At 40.8% G+C, this 17,331-nt stretch overlaps 1 non-coding gene across 1 annotated transcript; it reads left to right on the top strand.

The window, feature by feature from the left end:
* Positions 1–1,439: 1,439 nt before the first annotated feature.
* Positions 1,440–1,512, top strand: TRNAG-ACC (transfer RNA glycine (anticodon ACC)). Its single transcript has one exon. It is a non-coding gene; the product is annotated as a tRNA-Gly (tRNA).
* Positions 1,513–17,331: the final 15,819 nt, after the last annotated feature.

Raw genomic sequence — 17,331 nt, forward strand, 5'->3', positions numbered from 1 at the left:
AGTTCTTTTCCTTCCTCTAATTTTACTATAAAAGTGTGTCTGTTTCAATTTGAGTAGGTGGAGAGAGATAGACGGAGGGCTGGTAAGGTCTCATGGAAGCTAAAGTGTCTTGTGGGGTCTTGAGGCCTTCCAAGAGTTCTTTAGGGTGGGAGAATCCTTGGACCTAGAAAAGCTGAGTACCCTGAATCCTATGGTTGTTGCTGTTTAATTCATTTGCTGAGAACTGAGTCTCAAGTGCTGCATTGGTTCCAGCCATGGCCTAACGTATGTCATCTCAAGGATTCTGAAATTATACTTGATAGAAGAGCTAGGTGTCCCAACTTCTCATTTCTAGTCCAGTGCTAGTTCTGTGTTCTGAGAAAGCTTAGGGTTGACTGTGGCAATTATGAGGATATAAGGTTCCGAGACACAAGGAAAGGTGGGAAGAGTGGTAGCATCCTAGGGGTGTGCAAACTTTATTAAAGTGATAATTTTCATTGGGGAAGGGAGTGATACTGCCAATTAGGGGGTGCGTGACACCTCAGTTAAATGAGTGTTTGTGTTGAGTCATGGTGTTGGGTCTCCTTCTCAGCATCCCAGCTCTCAGCTGCCTTCTTCCAGTTGTCACCTGATACACTGGCTGGACAGCTCTAATCCCTGGGTTCTTGTCCGTGACTAACCAGCATATCTCTTGCTGGATTAGTCCTCAGGGATCACAGAACAGCTTGGCCTCTTCCTTCCCCAAGCAATGTACTGCTAACGCCAAGTACGGGGAGCTTGGTGTAACGCAATACAGATCCTTGGAATCGCTGACTCACTTCAGTGATGTCGGTGCCCATGAATGTGAGTGGGCAGCATGGGAGTAAAACAGTCTTCAAGGACATTACTAGACTTTTAGACACTCCAGTCTTTCCTACACTTGTGTGAAATGTTTTGCCAAATAATGAATTCCAGTTAAGTCGAGAAGGATTTTCTGATACTAAGGACTGAGAAAAGTAAATGAGATATGAGTCATGAGAACTTCTTGGCGGAAGTGGCTTAGCTCAAATGAACATAGCACCTTAATCCTTTCTTGCTGTGTATGTAGATTCTTTTCTTTATTTTCTGTTTTGGCAGTCTATCCAGAATTTGAAAGATAAATTTTTGGGGAGGGTCTATGGAAGGGATGGAACAGTCGTTTGCAGTTAGCAGATGCAAACTGTATGTATAGAGTGGGCAAACAACAAGGCTTTGCTGTGTAGTGTATATATTCAATGATATATTGAATATTGAACCACATTTGATATCCTGTGATAAACCATGGTGGAAAAAATATACACAATATATATATATATATATATGCATGTACAACTGAATCACCTTGTTGTACAGCTGAAATTAACAGAATATTGTAAACCAACTATATTTCAATAAAAAAGAAATAAATCTAATTTTTCATAGTTTTAGATAGATATGTGACTTCCCTGGTGGCTCAGATGGTAAAGTGTCTGCCTACCATGCAGGAGACCCAGGTTCGATCCCTGGGTCGGGGAGATCCTCTGGAGAAGGAAATGGCAACCCACTCCAGTACTCTTGCCTGGAAAAGCCCATGGACAGAGGAGTGTGGTGGGCTACAGTCCATGGGGTTGCAAAGAGTCAGACACAACTGAATGACTTCACTTTAGATAGATATTCTATCAGTCTGAGGCAGTGACAAACTGTCCCAAACTGACAGCTTGTTTTTTTTTAAGATGTAATTATGAATTTATTTATTTTGGGCTGTGCTGCCTTTCTCTGGTTGCGGCGAGTGGGAGCTTCTCTAGTTCCGGTGTGTGCGCTTTCTTATTGCAGCGGCTTCTCTTGTTTCAGAGCACAGGCTCTAACGCAAGGGCTTCAGCAGTTGCGGCTCGTGGACTTTAGAGCATTGGCTCAGTAATTGTGGCACAGGGGCTTGGTTGTCCTGCAGCATGTGAAATCTTCCCAGACCAGGGATTGAACCCATGTCCCCTGCATTGTCAGGCAGATTCTTAATCACTAGACCACCAGGGAAGTCTCCAATATAACAGTTTGGACTCTAACTTATAACTAAATGTGCAAGGCTAATAGAAGCTCCGATGCCCATGGCAGGTGGAGAGCATGCAGTACTGAAGGGGTGAGCAGCTAAATTCCCTTCTTTCTAGTGGTTTATCTTCTATTTCTCTTTTTTGTAAAGCATAGTGGGCTTCTCTGGTGGTGCTAGTGGTAAAGAACCTGCTTGCAAATGCAGGAGGCATAAGAGGCATGGGTTCTATCCCTGAGTCAGGAAGATCCCCTGGAGGAGGAGATGACAACTCATTCCAGTATTCTTGCCTGGAGAATCCCATGGACAGGGGAACCTGGTGGGCTATAATCCACAGGGTTGCAAAGATTTGGACATGCACACATAAAGAATACTGTTTTCCTAATTGTCTAAAAAAAATTTATTCTTTCAAGATAAATTTACTAATCTTGTTACTGTGTGCCAGGCACTGTACTGATATCTAACAAGATGGCCTTGACCTCTTGGAGCTTAAGGTCTGCAGCGGCACAGCCCAATAGAAATATAATGTGCGCACATGTTGTGACTTAAAATTTTCTAGTACCTACATTAAAAAAGGCAAAAAAAAAAACAGGTAAAATAAATTTTGAAAATGTGTTTTACTTAATTCAATGTATCTAAAATATCATCATGCCAACACATAACCAACATAAAAATTGTTAGTGTGATAGTTTACAATTTTTTTTATTGTACTAAGTCTTCAAAACTTGCTATATATTTTATGTTGACAGTACATCTCAATCTAGACTCACCACGTGTTAAATGCGCAACTGCCTCACATGGCTGGTGATTACTGAATTGGGCAATACGGGTTTACAGAAACCTGATACATAGTCACACAAGTAAATATTTGGATGACAGTGGTAATAAGCCCTTGGGCAGAACTTGGGAATGCTAAAGGTGAGACTCGAGGGATGAACTGCTATTACCCAGGTGTGAAGGAAGAGAAGAGTACTCCAGGCGAAAGAAACAGTCTGTGTAACAACTTTGAGTTGAAAAAAGGAGTGAAAAGGAGGCCAGTGAGCTGAAATTTGTAAGTGGGGAAATGAAGACACTAAGAACAGAAAGATATAAAACATCCAAAAGAAATGTAGTTTTAGAGAAAAGGTAAATGTGACTTTGAGACATTGACTTTTTTAATGGATATCTTTCCACATCACTATTTTATTTTGTTTGTTTTTTACTTTTTGCTGCACCGGATCTTTGTTGCTGTGCACAGGCTTTCTCTAGTTGTGGCGAGCAGGGACTGCTCTTCATTGCGGTACACGGGCTTCTCGTTTAGGTGGCTTCTCTCATTGTGAAGCACAGGCTCTCGGCCTCCGGCTTCAGTAGTTACGGTGAACAGGCAGAGTTATCCTGCAGCATGTGGGATCTTCCTGGACCAGGGATCGAACCTGTGTCCTCTGAATTCACAGGTGGATTCTTAATCACTAGATCACCAGGGAAGCCTGAGACATTGACTTTTGGTTGAAAAAAATAGATGGTATAGGAAGATGGGAGAAAGGAAAGACCAGAGATTTAGCCTTTGGAGTTGATGGAGCTGGCAAGTTACCTCTTTTGTCAAAGTCCTAAGGTCTGGACTTCTTTTTCTGGGGCTACTCCCAGGTGGGCTGGAGACCACAGCTGGGAGGGAGTGGATTAAGTTGATGAAATAGATCAGGAGTGGGCAGAGACAGAGTGAATATAAAGTACATCCTGGAAAGGGCCAAAGGTCATGAAGCGGAGATTAAACCCAGCAATGAAGTGTTAGGGGCCAACAGGAAAAGGAATAAAAGTTTAAATCAAAGAGATGGAAGCCTGAGAGTGGTGAAATGAAGTGAGGGAGCAGAATCAAGAAGTAGGGGGTCAAAGGCAGCAGATCAAAAGTGATTGGTGGACAGTTGTATTCCTCAAGCCAGCATCTTCGTGGGTGGTGGGTAGACCAGGTTTAAAATTGAGGTGAAGAGTCCAGTAGATACTCTCAACAGCTACCATGTTTCCAGTACTTCTATACACTGCCAGCTTCAGACGAAGTGACCCAGAGTCTGGTCCTGGAACATGAGTTGATCCCTCTCAGGGCTATGGTACGTTTCTGTGCCTGGAGAGAAAGCTTACTTGTTTGGGAGCTGTGGAAACCTGCCCCAACTGTTACCTCCCATGCTTACCATCTGGCACACAAGGTGTCTGCTGCTCTCAGCAAATCTGAAGGAGATGGTGACGATGAACACTGGTATTTATTTTTCAGATGGTGAAGTCTCTCTTCCACGCATCACCAGGAGAAGGCAGGGCATTTCTGCATCACTAGACCTTGGGTCAAAACCTGCTACTCCTAATTCCATCATGATTTGCTTAAAGCTTGCTGTGTCCCTGCTGAGATCATATGAAGAAGCCTGATTCGTAGGTTCCCGGAGTTTATATTTTCCTCTCACCTGGAAATGCTGAAACAGCAAAGTGTTCTCTTGGCTGAGTGAGAGAATCCAACAGTTGGTAAGATGGCAGTGAGCCTGTTTGAAGACCCAGTCCTGAGCTGGTCACAGATAGCAAATACTGCAGTTCAAAAGCAAACCAAACCACCCTACAGACCAAAGTCTTTTAGCAGGAAAAAAGCTGTTTCCTTCAAATAATGTGATAATGTTCTGTCTTGGAGATGATAATTGGCTTTCAAGGACAAACGGTTTGCTCAGTAATGTTTGTGGAAATGTTGCCATCTACTCTCTAGGTCTTAGTTCTGAAGGTATTCTCCCCTCATAATCTCTGAAAGTTAAAGATGATAGGTGCATGAATAAGAAGGGTAACAATGTATGGGATAGGGATCATTTCCAAGACCAAAGGAGTTGTTTTTAATCTAGGCTTGTCAAAATAACTGTCTACATTTATTGATTGTGTTGATTAAATAATGATTAAGAGCCGTGTTAAATCATTCTGGAACCATGCAGACTTAAACAATTTTGAGTAAATTAAAAGAAAATATGTTTAGGTCTTTGATTGTAAGCCATGCTCTTGGATGACAGTGCATTCAGGTCTTTTGTGAATGACAAGAGGGAAAGAAAGGAGAGGTGGTCGAGGAGGTGGGAAGCTACATAGGATCACTCAGGGCTTGGAGGTCATGACCAGGTGTTTGGGTTTTATTCTAAGAGTAATAAGAAGCTAGGGGGGATAGTCACAGGAGGAGTATTCACAAGATCTGATTTGTGTTTTTAGAAGTGCACGCTGGCTACCTTGGGGTGTAGCCATATTCAATCTAGAGGGAGGGTGAAGTTCCCATTCTAGTTCTGGTCATGTTGCTGCTGAAAGGCATGGGTTCCCAGGTGATGTGGCAACAAATAGAAAAAACTCAGAGGCGAGAAAAGAACAGGCCAACCTTGTAGCAAGAGGTTTCCTCCACCCAGATGTCCTCCTGGCTTGCAAATGTAGCCAGAATCAAAGGGTGTATAACATCATCAAGGCTTTGGGGGGAGTTTTGTCATGCTTGGGAACAGGTTTGAAAAACTTGAAAATGTGATGATAAAGTCAGGCCTGCCATTCTTCGGGGTTGGTACACGTCCTGAACAGACTTGCCAGGGCAGGCCCCACACAGAATGTTCCGCTAGAGGCTTCTCAGTACCGCTTCTCTAGGGTGACTCCCACCCTGAAGAGGAGTCGAAGGGGATTTGGCTCCAGAAGGACCATCTGGGATTGGAAGTCCACCCATTTCACTCCTGATAGAGATATTTTCTCTGTCCCTCTGGGTCACCCTCCCTTCATCCAGTTGCATAGCATCTCTTCTCCCCTTTGCCAGGCCTCTGTGATTCACAGGGGCACCCTGCCCATAGGCAGTTGACCCTGCAGAGAGGAGACACACAGCACATCTTTTTCAGCGATTTTAGTGAAAATTTCCTTTATTACTGAGAGGAAATTTCAGGGTACAGGTTACATACAGTCCTTCTCATTCTCCTTTGAGTGGAGTCAGTTAAGAATTAAGAAGCCCCTTATTTTGCCCCTCTGCTTTGGCTAAAGGAAACCAGCGTTTAGTGTAGCATAGCATGCATGGTCAGTCATGTCTGACTCTTTGCGACCCCATGGACTATATTCTGCCAGGCTCTTCTGTCTGTGGGATTTCCCAGGCAAGAATAGTGGAGTAGGTTGCCATCTCCTCTTCCAGGGGATCTTCTCCACCCAGGGATTGAACCCATCTCCCCAGGGTCTCCTGCATTGCAGGTAGATTTTTTTTTTAACCACTGAGCCACCGGGGAAGCCCTTAACTCCTCTGCGTAAGTCTGTGTGATTGAATTCTTCTGTTTCATCCTGACTCTCACCCTCCAGAGCTGGACTGGACTGGTTCAGCTAACGTCTTTCTCTATCTGCTTCTGAGGTTTCTGAGAAAAAAAGTCCCTGTAGGTCTGGGTGTAGACTTATCTCTTTAGTTTCAGGCTGAAGTGGTTTTTCTTGAAGCTGCATAAGCCCCCTTGCAGTTAGCAGTCTCTGGATTTTGTTCTTGGACCTTGCCAGACTCCCTCACACCTTTGTGTGTGTGTGTGTCCCAGGCTCCTTCTCCCTGGCTCACTCTGCTCAGCTGAGACTTCTGTCTCTATCCACAAAATCTCTTCTGTAGCAAAGCCTTGGCTGACCCAATCTGCCTCCCTCTGTTGAACCTCATCTCTCTCTATAAGACGTCACCACCTAACCTTTCAGATACAGATTAGCAGGCCCCTTCGCATCATCACGCCCTGGGACGTGATAAATGTAGAATAACCTGTTCTTGTGCCATATCCTAGGCCTGTATGCCATAAATTTTACAATGTTAAGATTTTGAAAATTCAACTTGGTTATTTTAAAGGTCATCTCTATGGAGTTTTATTAAATTCCTTTTAAAGGTTTTTGTTATATTTTTATTTCAAAAATTTTACCCTCTATATACAATTTTCTAAGTATCTGGACCTCCCAAATTTATTAATATATTTCTCTAAATATTTACTGTTTATCTTAAAGAATACTGTGCTATATACATATATATATATATGAAAAGTGGAATGGAAGTGTTAGTTGCTCAGTCGTGTCCGACTCTTGCGAACCCATGGACTGTAGCCCCCTAGGCTCCTCTGTTTATGGAATTCTCCAGGCAAGAATACTGGAGTGGGTAGTCATTCCCATCTACAGGAGATCTTCCTGACCCAGGGATCGACCCCGGGTCTTCTGCATTGCAGGTGGATTCTTTACTGTCTGAGCCACCAGGAAATTGAGAGAGCTTTATGATTAGATGACTTTTTATAAAAAGCATTCAGAATAATTTTAAGTGTATGTTTTGAACTTTAAATTGAGATGTGTCAGATACTTTTACTTCAGTAATTACAGTTAAAAGTAATTTTAGCTCTAATATTTAAAGAAGGAGACCCTAATAATTATATCCCTTTGTACATTAGCAAAAGCTGGTATTTCTACTATCAGAACAAAGGTTCATTGGAATTGCCTCTTTGCCCAGCACTCTGGCTGAGTTGCAGGTACGTGAGGAAGGGTTAGGTAGTGAGATGGAGTCTGTACCTGAAGTGTTTAACAAACACAAGTTTAATGGGCTGGTAGGGGAAGAAACAGCATTTGCCTTGGATATTGTTTGGGTCAAGCTTTGGGAACTGTAATGACTTCTCAGAACTTAGGTTGGGTAACCCACTGATCATTCTTGGATCTTTTGTTTTTCCAGTTATAAATTCTCTTGTGGCTTAATTATATATGAAAATGTAAACAGAGAAGGGTCATTAAGCAGCCTATAATGAGGTCAAAGTGCCTGTGGATTCTCTACCTGCCTTTTGCTGGATTACATATTAATATTTCCTGGTACTGGACAATCAACTGGGTGTTCATAAACTTTCAGGACTCAAGACAAAAAAGTATTTACATAAAACCCAATATTCACTGGCTTCAAAATGGGGTCATATGAACATCTCCCTCCTGTCTTCTCTACTCCTGACATTGAAAAGCAGGTGCCTTAACAGTGGTCCAACCCAGAGTCTTTGTGGAATTCCCATGTCTGCACTCTTTGCTTCACCTTGACCTATGGCTTTTAACAATTTATGTCAATAGAGCTTATTATGGGAGTCTTTTTCTTTTTTTAAAAAAAGAGCAAAGGGGGATACAGTTTAGAGATATCCTTTTTTCTCTCTATTCATATTCCTCCCACTTGTCACTGTTTCCATCAAGATGTTTTTAAAATTATATGAGCACTCCATGTTCACTGTGAAAAATTAGAAAATACAGAAGAGCAAAAGGAGAAAAGTTACATCAAATTTTACCATGCAGAGGTGTCCAGTTTGGTTTATAACAAAGTTCTCATTGGAGTGTACAGCAGTTTCTATGCATTCTTCATGGGGGTGTTATCTACTGTGGATCTATGTCTAAAAGTTACTATTACTGGAACCGGGAGAGACAAACTGATCTTGAGACCAAGTATAGTAGGATGAGAACACGGTAACACTACAGTGTCTTGTGCAGCCAAGGAAAGACGGCATCGACTCACTCTTGCCATCCTGTGGGACCACTTGGCTGTGTGTGAGGACAGAAGAGGTCCCTGTCAGGGCTGTGAACAGCTTGGTTCAGACTTTGGACTGACTGCAGAATGACAAACAATAGCATGGGGATACTCTGGGATGGCTTACTGCTTTTTTTCTTTAAAAAGTCTTTGAATTCTTTTAACTGTCTGGCTTCACTTATAATTAAAGAAATGCTAATTGGAACATCCCTGAGCTCTGTTACTACTTATTAAATTAGCAAAAAATTAGTAACTGGCAAAATCCCATGCTAGTGGAAGGGTTGGCGCACAGATAGCATTTGTATGTTGCAAGTGACATTTCAGTTGCTCCAGTGATTCTGGAAAACGTTTTGTTCAATTATAATAAGGACAATGACACTGATTTTGTGCTTTTTTACTCAGCTATCACCCATGTTATGGGATATTGCTTGAGGAAATAATAAAAAATAAAATCATTTATATGAAAAAGTTACAATTTAGATTATCAGGAAAAGCATTGTCAAGAGACTCTCCTTCTATTTTATCATTTTCAAAATGTGTTTTATCCACTTAAGAGAGCTTTTCTGAGTATTGTAGTATTTGAGTGGTGACTGAGCCCAGGCTGTAGGAGAGAAACTTCTTTTGCTTAAGTGGAAGGGCACAACTGGTGACTTTCTGCACAGGAAAAGCTGCCTGTGGATTTTCCTCATTCCTGCCAAATTATCCCCATATGTACACTAATGTTGATTGGTAGTGTAAAAGAACACAGAATGAGTGGGGATCTTAGAGGACATCTTGTTTAACTCACTAACTGAGACAAGTACCTCCTCTAAGCTTGTGGGCAGATATCTGGTCACTGCTTCAACTCATAACCTCTTGGAACCATTTGTTGGAAGTTCCATTATTCAGAAAGTTCTTCCTTAGGTTAAAACAAAATCAGGGACTTCCTGGTGGTCCAGTGGTTAAGACTCTTGAACTCCCAGTGCAGGGGGGATGGGTTTGATCCTTGGTTCTGCTCAGCACAGCCAAAAAAAAACAAAACAAAATCAGCCTACTTGCAATTTCACCTATTAATTCCACTTCAGTCTTCTAAGGACATGTAGAATAAATCTGGTTTCCTTTTAAGTCTTTTTCCCCCCAGGCTGAAAATAGCTCTTTTAGACTTTGCTCAGATGTTGAACATATGGTTATTTTTCTCTGGAAGCATACCAATTTGTTGATATTCTCCTTAAAGCATTGCAGAAGAAAATGACCACAAACCCCTGTATGTAGTCTAAACATTTCAGAGAAGGCCTAGGAGGATTGCTCATTCTTGACACCACATTTTTATGAAAATTAAGACCTTATTAACTTTCATTCCTGCCATTTACCCATATTGTATGTGTGTACAACTAAAAGTTATTAATATCTTCACTTATGTGGTTGTTTGGTTTCTCTATTCTGTAGAAGTGCTTCATTATATATAAATATATAAATACTTTGATGAGGAATCATTCAGAGATAGTAACAAGCACTAATCTGAATTTTTGCATATGTAAATATCCATCTAACCACTACCTAGAACAACATGTAGAAATTTTCCAGCACCTCAGTTAACAGCTCCCCAAATGTAACTTTTATTCTGACCTCTGTAACTGTGGGTTAATTTTGCCTGTTTGAACTTCATGTAAATGAAATTGTGATATTCCAGTTCTCACTTTGGTGTCTATGAGCTTTATTCATAGTTTTGAATGAACCTGAAGCTTACTTTTTTCAACGCTATTTTGCATTCTGTAGTATGAATTATACCACAATTTATTTATCTATCAGTTGTTAGCCTTTCTTGAATAAAACTCCCATGACAGTTCTAACATATGTCTTTTGGAAGATATAATTACTCACACCTGTTATATACTCAGCTATAGAATTGATGGTAAATTTTCATGGTTGCTCAGCAGTAAAGAGTCCGTCTTCAATGCAAGAGACAGGGGTTTGATCCCTGGATCGGGAAGGTCCCCTGGAGAAGGAAATGGCAGCCCACTCCAGTATTCTTGCCTGGAAAATCCCATGGACAGGGGAGCCTAGCAGGTTACAGTCCAGTGTTTGTCACTCAGTCGTGTCCAACTCTTTGTGACCCCACCAACTGTAGCCCGCCAGGCTCCTCTATCCATGGGATTCTCCAAGCAAGAATACTGGAGTGGCTTGCCATTCCCTTCCCCAGAGGTTACAGTCCATGGGCTCACAAAAGAGCTGGACATGACTTAGCAACTAAATAACAAAAGAATTGATAAGTTTCACTTAGTATATACTGTTTTATTTGGTATCCACTGCCAAACAATTTCCAAAGTGGTTATACTACTTTATATTCTCGCTAGTAATGTATGGAGTTTCAATTCTCCATATCTTTTCCAGCACTAATTATTGAAAGTTCTTTTCATTTTAGCCATTTTAAAGAAGTGTATGGTGTTATCTAATTGTTTTATTTCACATTTTCCTGATGACTGGTTAGCAGTATAATATTCAAATAAAATTAATTGCATGATTCAGCTCTCTTGAATTCATTTTGGATTGCTACTTTATTATCCCATAAATTTGCTATTCCACTAGCTTCTTATTATCCTCTCATTTTAATTATGCCGTTTATCCTCCAAGTCCCCATAATATGTGGATGTGTACGGAATAAGGCATCAAGCCCCTCTAAGTTGATATCATGTTTTGATTGGCATCCTTGGGTAAACCTTTCAACCAGCTATGAAATCAGCCTAAATGTGTAACTATCAGCCCATATTTCACCATGCTCTCCATGAAGTTGTCTAAAAATATTGAAATTCAGATCTTCTCATACCTATAATATTCTTCTTACCTATCAGTCTAGTTGGTATTCCTACCAAAAAGTGAAGTAAGTTTAAGTTGGTATTCTCTGTGAATCAAGAATGGCTTCTATTAATCATGTATTCCCTTTCTAGAGCTTACAAATTATCCTTTTGATTTCCTAATGATATATCTTCCACTTTAGAAATGTAAGACAGTATTTTCAACTTCTTACTTAAAACAAAAGTGTAGTTTATGATGGTCTTGTTGCTTCATTCAATTGCTGTGTTTAAGCTGCTTTTCTTTTTTATAAATTGAACTCTTCCTTAAAGATTTTAAGATAGCTCATTAGTTGACAACTACATAATCAGTACTTTTTTCATAGAGGATAGGAATTAAGCATTTCACAGTGTAAGTAATCATTTTTAATTTATTTCTAAACTTAAATTTCTAATTATCTGATTTTCCTAATCCCATATGTACTAAAATAATGCTTTACTTTTGCAAATGGGCAGAATGATAGAAAAGATGGATAGTGGGAAATATTTTTTAAAAAGAAGATCAAAACTTAAAATACTGTGGATCATTTAATAAAATTATCTTGGTCTATTAAATAGCATCTCAATGAGATTAAAGAGGTAGTCAACTTTTAAAGTGAGAATCTGGTCTAGCTTTGAGAAATACAGAATCAGTAACAGATATAACCAATTTATATCTTAGGGCTATTGTTGCTTATTACATTTCTTTGTGAATTAAGCAAGAAAAGTAAAGATTTCATGAAATATATTCAGTTAGTTATAGCAGCTGCCTTAAGATTGAAGATTTGGGGGCTGCTACAACCCCCCAGTTAGCCTTGTCTTCTATTTCTTCATTATATTGCAGCAAAATATTTGAATCAAAGAAAAACAAGAAGTTACCTAGTTCAATGTTTAAAATTTACCAGTGAGGAAACAAAAACGCAGTGAAACAAAATGATTTGCTTAAATTTTACCACCCACGCGGTGGTTGAAGAAGCAGATGGACAATATTTCTGCTTTCAGGGAGATCACATTTTAGTTGGAAAGGGACCCGGAAGAAGAAAACACAAACACTAGAACAGAATAGATGGTGGTAAGTTTTAGACAGAGACTGGGATACATTACATCGAGTGGTCAGATCTTGTGGAATTTAGTTCTCTTTCTGCTTTACCAAAATATTTCTTGAATGGCTGTTTCAGAGTGGGAGGGGTGGGTGGGGTGAATTGAGAGAGTAGCATTCAAATATATACATTACCATGTGTAAAACAGATAGCTAGTGGGAAGTTGCTGTGTAACATAGGGAGCTCAGCCTGGTGCTCTGTGACAGCTAGAGGGGTGAGGTGGGGGATGTGGGAGGAAGGCTCAAGAGGAAGGGGATATATGTACACTTAAAGCTGACACATGCTGTTGTACTGCAGAAATCAACACAACATTGTAAAGCAATTATCTTCCAATTAAAATAAAAAAATTAAAAAAGAAATAGAGGAGATGAAAGACAGTACTTTGCATGTATATTGAATGTCAAAATACAAATTTATTTTCTTTTGAGTAACATACCCCCATTTGTTTGGTTTTTCGGGGGGGGGTCTTATTATTGTTATTAAAGTACAGTTTTTTACAATATTGTATTAGTTTCAGGTGTACAGCACAGTGATTCTGTTGGTTTTATTTTTGGGGAGATTATGTTCCATTATAGGTTATCACAAGAAATTGAGTATAATTCCTCATGCTACACAGTAAGTCCTTCTTGCTCTCACTTGTTTTTTTAAAAAAACAAACTCGGAATATATTTACAGAATGAAGATATGTGTAAATGAAAAATATACTTGAGGAATTCAGAAAGTCCAGCAGTGTTGCTTAGGGCAAATGAATCATATCTTTTCACCTTTGAAATTGTTTTTCCAGATGTATTGATTAAAATCTTCTCAGAGGAGTTTGATGAAATGGTATGACTAATGACTAATCTAGAAAATATTTCCTTAGCTTTTCTAAGGAAGACGGGAAAGATACTCTTAGAGGCCTCCTCAAATCCTAGTTTTGACATTGAAGCTCTACCAGTGTACACTTCGTCTAATTTGGTGGTCCTTCAGCTTTCCTGCCACCGAATGGGGAAAACATTTAACATCAAGAACTATGTTAGACTTCAGGGAATAAAAATGTCTGAGATAGGATCCTGGCCCTCAGGGATGCTATACTCTAATTAAGGAGATAAGTCCCAGGTTAGTATGTTGAGCAAGTAGACAGAAAAGAGGCTTGATGGCTATCCGGAGGAGGAGAAAATGCCCTTCTGTGGGAGGAAGGCTTCCTGGTGGAAGTTATGAGGTGGACTGGACTCTGGAGGATACGTGCTCTGAAAAGGAGAATGCTGTACCTATAGCAGTACTGGTGGAAGGTTTCTCAAATAAAGCTTCTACAGGGACTAGGGTGAAGGTTATTGTTGTTCCCCAGTGACATAGGTCAAAAAAGTCCATTTGTGATGAACAAGCCTGGGTGACTGGAAGAGGTAGAATGGGGTAGGGTAGGGCAAAGAGGGAGGTGAAAGATGATTTTTTTAGTCTGTGTCTGGGTGACAGATGGCTTCATTCATACGACTGAGAAATTCTGAAGGGAAAGCAGGTTTGAGGGTAAGGTCATATCTGATGTTAGTAGCAAATCTGATTTAAAATGTCCATCAGATAGTAGGAGTGAAGGACTGGGCCGGGAATGAGGTGATGGTAGGTACTAATATAGGTTGCCCCATTTACTGTCATTAACATCAAGTATTAAATGAGGTGAGTATTGGGACAATAACTGTCAGCTCTCTTGAGCTTCCAAGGAGTCATTTTACTCCAGGAGATCAATTAGAAAGGCCCCAGTGGGAAGCAGCAGTGACTCTTGCTCAGTGTTTCACTTAGAGTTCCCACATGCCCCATCTCACTGACCAGCGCTCACAGCAGTGCTTCCTCAATACTGTGCTAAGTCGCTCCAGTCGTGTCCGACTCTGTGCGACCCCGTAGACGGCAGCCCACCAGGCTCCCCCGCCTCTGGGATTCTCCAGGCAAGAACACTGGAGTGGGTTGCCATTTCCTTCTCCAATGCATGAAAGTGAAAAGTGAAAGTGAAGTCGCTCAGTTGTGTCCGACCCTCAGCCACCCCATGGACTGCAGCCCTCCAGGCTCCTCCGTCCATGGGATTTTCCAGGCAAGAGTACTGGAGTGGGGTGCCATTGTATATTAATATAACGTCGGTGCTTTCGGTGCATGATGCTGCCTGTCAGCTTAAATTCGGAGAAGGCAATGGCACAGTATTGAGGAAGCACTGCTGTGAGCGCTGGTCAGTGAGATGGGGCATGTGGGAACTCTAAGTGAAACACTGAGCAAGAGTCACTGCTGCTTCCCACTGGGGCCTTTCTAATTGATCTCCTGGAGTAAAATGACTCCTTGGAAGCTCAAGAGAGCTGACAGTTATTGACCCAATACTCACCTCATTCAATACTTGATGTTAATGACAGTAAATGGGGCAACCTATATTAGTACCTACACAGTCCTACTCTTGCTTATTAATAGGATGAAAGGTATATGTTATACACCATGTATCTATCTCATATACTTTGTGATCTAGACCAAGGCATACTTGAGGGTAGAAAGAAGCACAATTCAATCATTCCAGGACACCATGTGTACGCCAAGACTGCCCCGGGCAAAGCAGTAAGTATGGCAGACTACCTATTGAGAAATTACAGTTGTAAAAACCGTGTAAGGTAAAAAAAGAGCAATTTTTATTGTTTTATTAGCTAAGTGACCCTGTATAAACCACTCAATCTCTCTAAGCCTTGGTTTTCTCATTTGTAGAATTTAAAGAGGAATTGTTCCTCTACAGTTCTTTTCACATCAGAGTGACCCTTCCAGTATGTATGCTAGTTCTGAGAATGTTGTACTGAGTGTTGTTGTTCAGTCGCCCAGTTGTGTCTGACTCTTTGCAGCCCTGTGGATTGCAAGTACATAGGTAAAAGCAGAGAAATAGTTAGAACCAATAGAAAACTATTGCAGTAATCTAGATCAGAGATGATTTTAGTTTGGACTGGAATGGTAGCAATGAAAGTTATGAGAAGAGATTAGATTCTGGATATAACTTGAAGGAAGAGTCTACAAGATTTTTTGATGAGAGAATGAGAGATGTTAAGGAAGAATATAACTATTTTGATATACGTCACTGAAGGAATAAACTTTCTATTCATGAGGCTGGGAAAACTATGAGTGGAGTAGATTTCGGAGGAAGATCAACTTTGGAAATGTTAAGTTTTACATGTCAATTAAGGATCCAAGTAGAGGCGTTGAGTAAGATATTGAAGTCTGTAGTCCGGGAGAGTTTAAGCTGCAGATATATATATTTGGAAGTCCCCAGATGATATCAGTAAGTATGTGATGGTCCAAGAGAAGAGAAGAGATACAAGGTCTGAGCCCTGTGCATTCTGACTAAACGCGAAGGTAAAAGAGATGGAAGGAAACAGCAAAGGAAATTGAAAAGGAGCAGCCAGAGTGCTAGGTGGAAAACCAAACAAACGTATCTTGGGAGAAGCAGGAAGAGTATTTATTAATGGGAAGGGAATTATCAACTCATATGAGCAGTTGTCTGCTGCTGGTACATCAAGTCAGATGAGAACTTAAAATTGATCATTGGATTTAGTGACATAAAGGTCATTGAGGAAGTTCAGTTCAGTTCAGCTGCTCAGTCGTGTCCGACTCTTTGCAACCCCATGAATCGCAGCACGCCAGGCCTCCCTGTCCATCACCAACTCCCGGAGTTCACTCAGACTCACGTCCATTGAGTCAGTGATGCCATCCAGCCATCTCATCCTCTGTCGTCCCCTTCTCCTCCTGCCCCCAATCCTTCCCAGCATCAGAGTCTTTTCCAATGAGTCAGCTCTTCACATGAGGTGGCCAAAGTATTGGAGTTTCAGCTTTAGCATCAGTCCTTCCAATAAACACCCAGGACTGATCTCCTTTAGGATGGACTGGTTGGATCTCCTTGCAGTCCAAGGGACTCTCAAGGAGTCTTCTCCAACACCACAGTTCAAAAGCATCAATTCTTCGGTGCTCAGCTTTCTTCACAGTCCAACTCTCACATCCATACATGACCACAGGAAAAACCATAGCCTTGACTAGATGGACCTTTGTTGGCAAAGTAATGTCTCTGCTTTTCAATATGCTATCTAGGTTGGTCATAACTTTCCTTCCAAGGAGTAAGCATCTTTTAATTTCATGGCTGCAGTCACCATCTGCAGTGATTTTGGAGCCCCCAAAAATAAAGTCTGATACGGTTTCTGCTGTTTCCCCATCTATTTGCCATGAAGTGATGGGACCAGATGCCATGATCTTCGTTTTCTGAAAGTTGAGCTTTAAGCCAACGTTTTCACTCTCCTCTTTCACTTTCATCAAGAGGCTTTTTAGTTCCTCTTCACTATCTGCCATAAGGGTGGTGTCATCTGCATATCTGAGGTTATTGATATTTCTCCCGGCAGTCTTGATTCCAGCTTGTGCTTCTTCCAGCCCAGCGTTTCTCATGATGTACTCTGCATATAAGTTAAATATGCAAGGTGACAGTATACAGCCTTGACGTACTCTTTTTTCCTATTTGGAACCAATCTGTTGTTCCGTGTCCAGTTCTAACTGTTGCTTCCTGACCTGCATACAGGTTTCTCAAGAGGCAGGTCAGGTGGTCTGGTATTCCCATGTCTTTCAAAATTTTCCACAGTTTATTTTGATCCACACAGTCAAAGGCTTTGGCATAGTCAATAAAACAGAAATAGATGTTTTTATGGAACTCTCTTGCTTCTTCCATGATCCAGCGGATGTTGGCAATTTGATCTCTGGTTCCTCTGCCTTTTCTAAAACCAGCTTGAACATCTGGAAATTCACAGTTCACATATTGCTGAAGCCTGGCTTGGAGAATTTTGAGCATTACTTTACTAGTGTGTGAGATGAGTGCAATTGTGCAGTAGTTTGAGCATTCTTTGGCATTGCCTTTCTTTGGGATTGGAATGAAAACTGAGC

Source organism: Bubalus kerabau, chromosome 5 (assembly GCF_029407905.1).
Source record: "Bubalus kerabau isolate K-KA32 ecotype Philippines breed swamp buffalo chromosome 5, PCC_UOA_SB_1v2, whole genome shotgun sequence".
Lineage (NCBI taxonomy): Eukaryota > Metazoa > Chordata > Mammalia > Artiodactyla > Bovidae > Bubalus > Bubalus kerabau.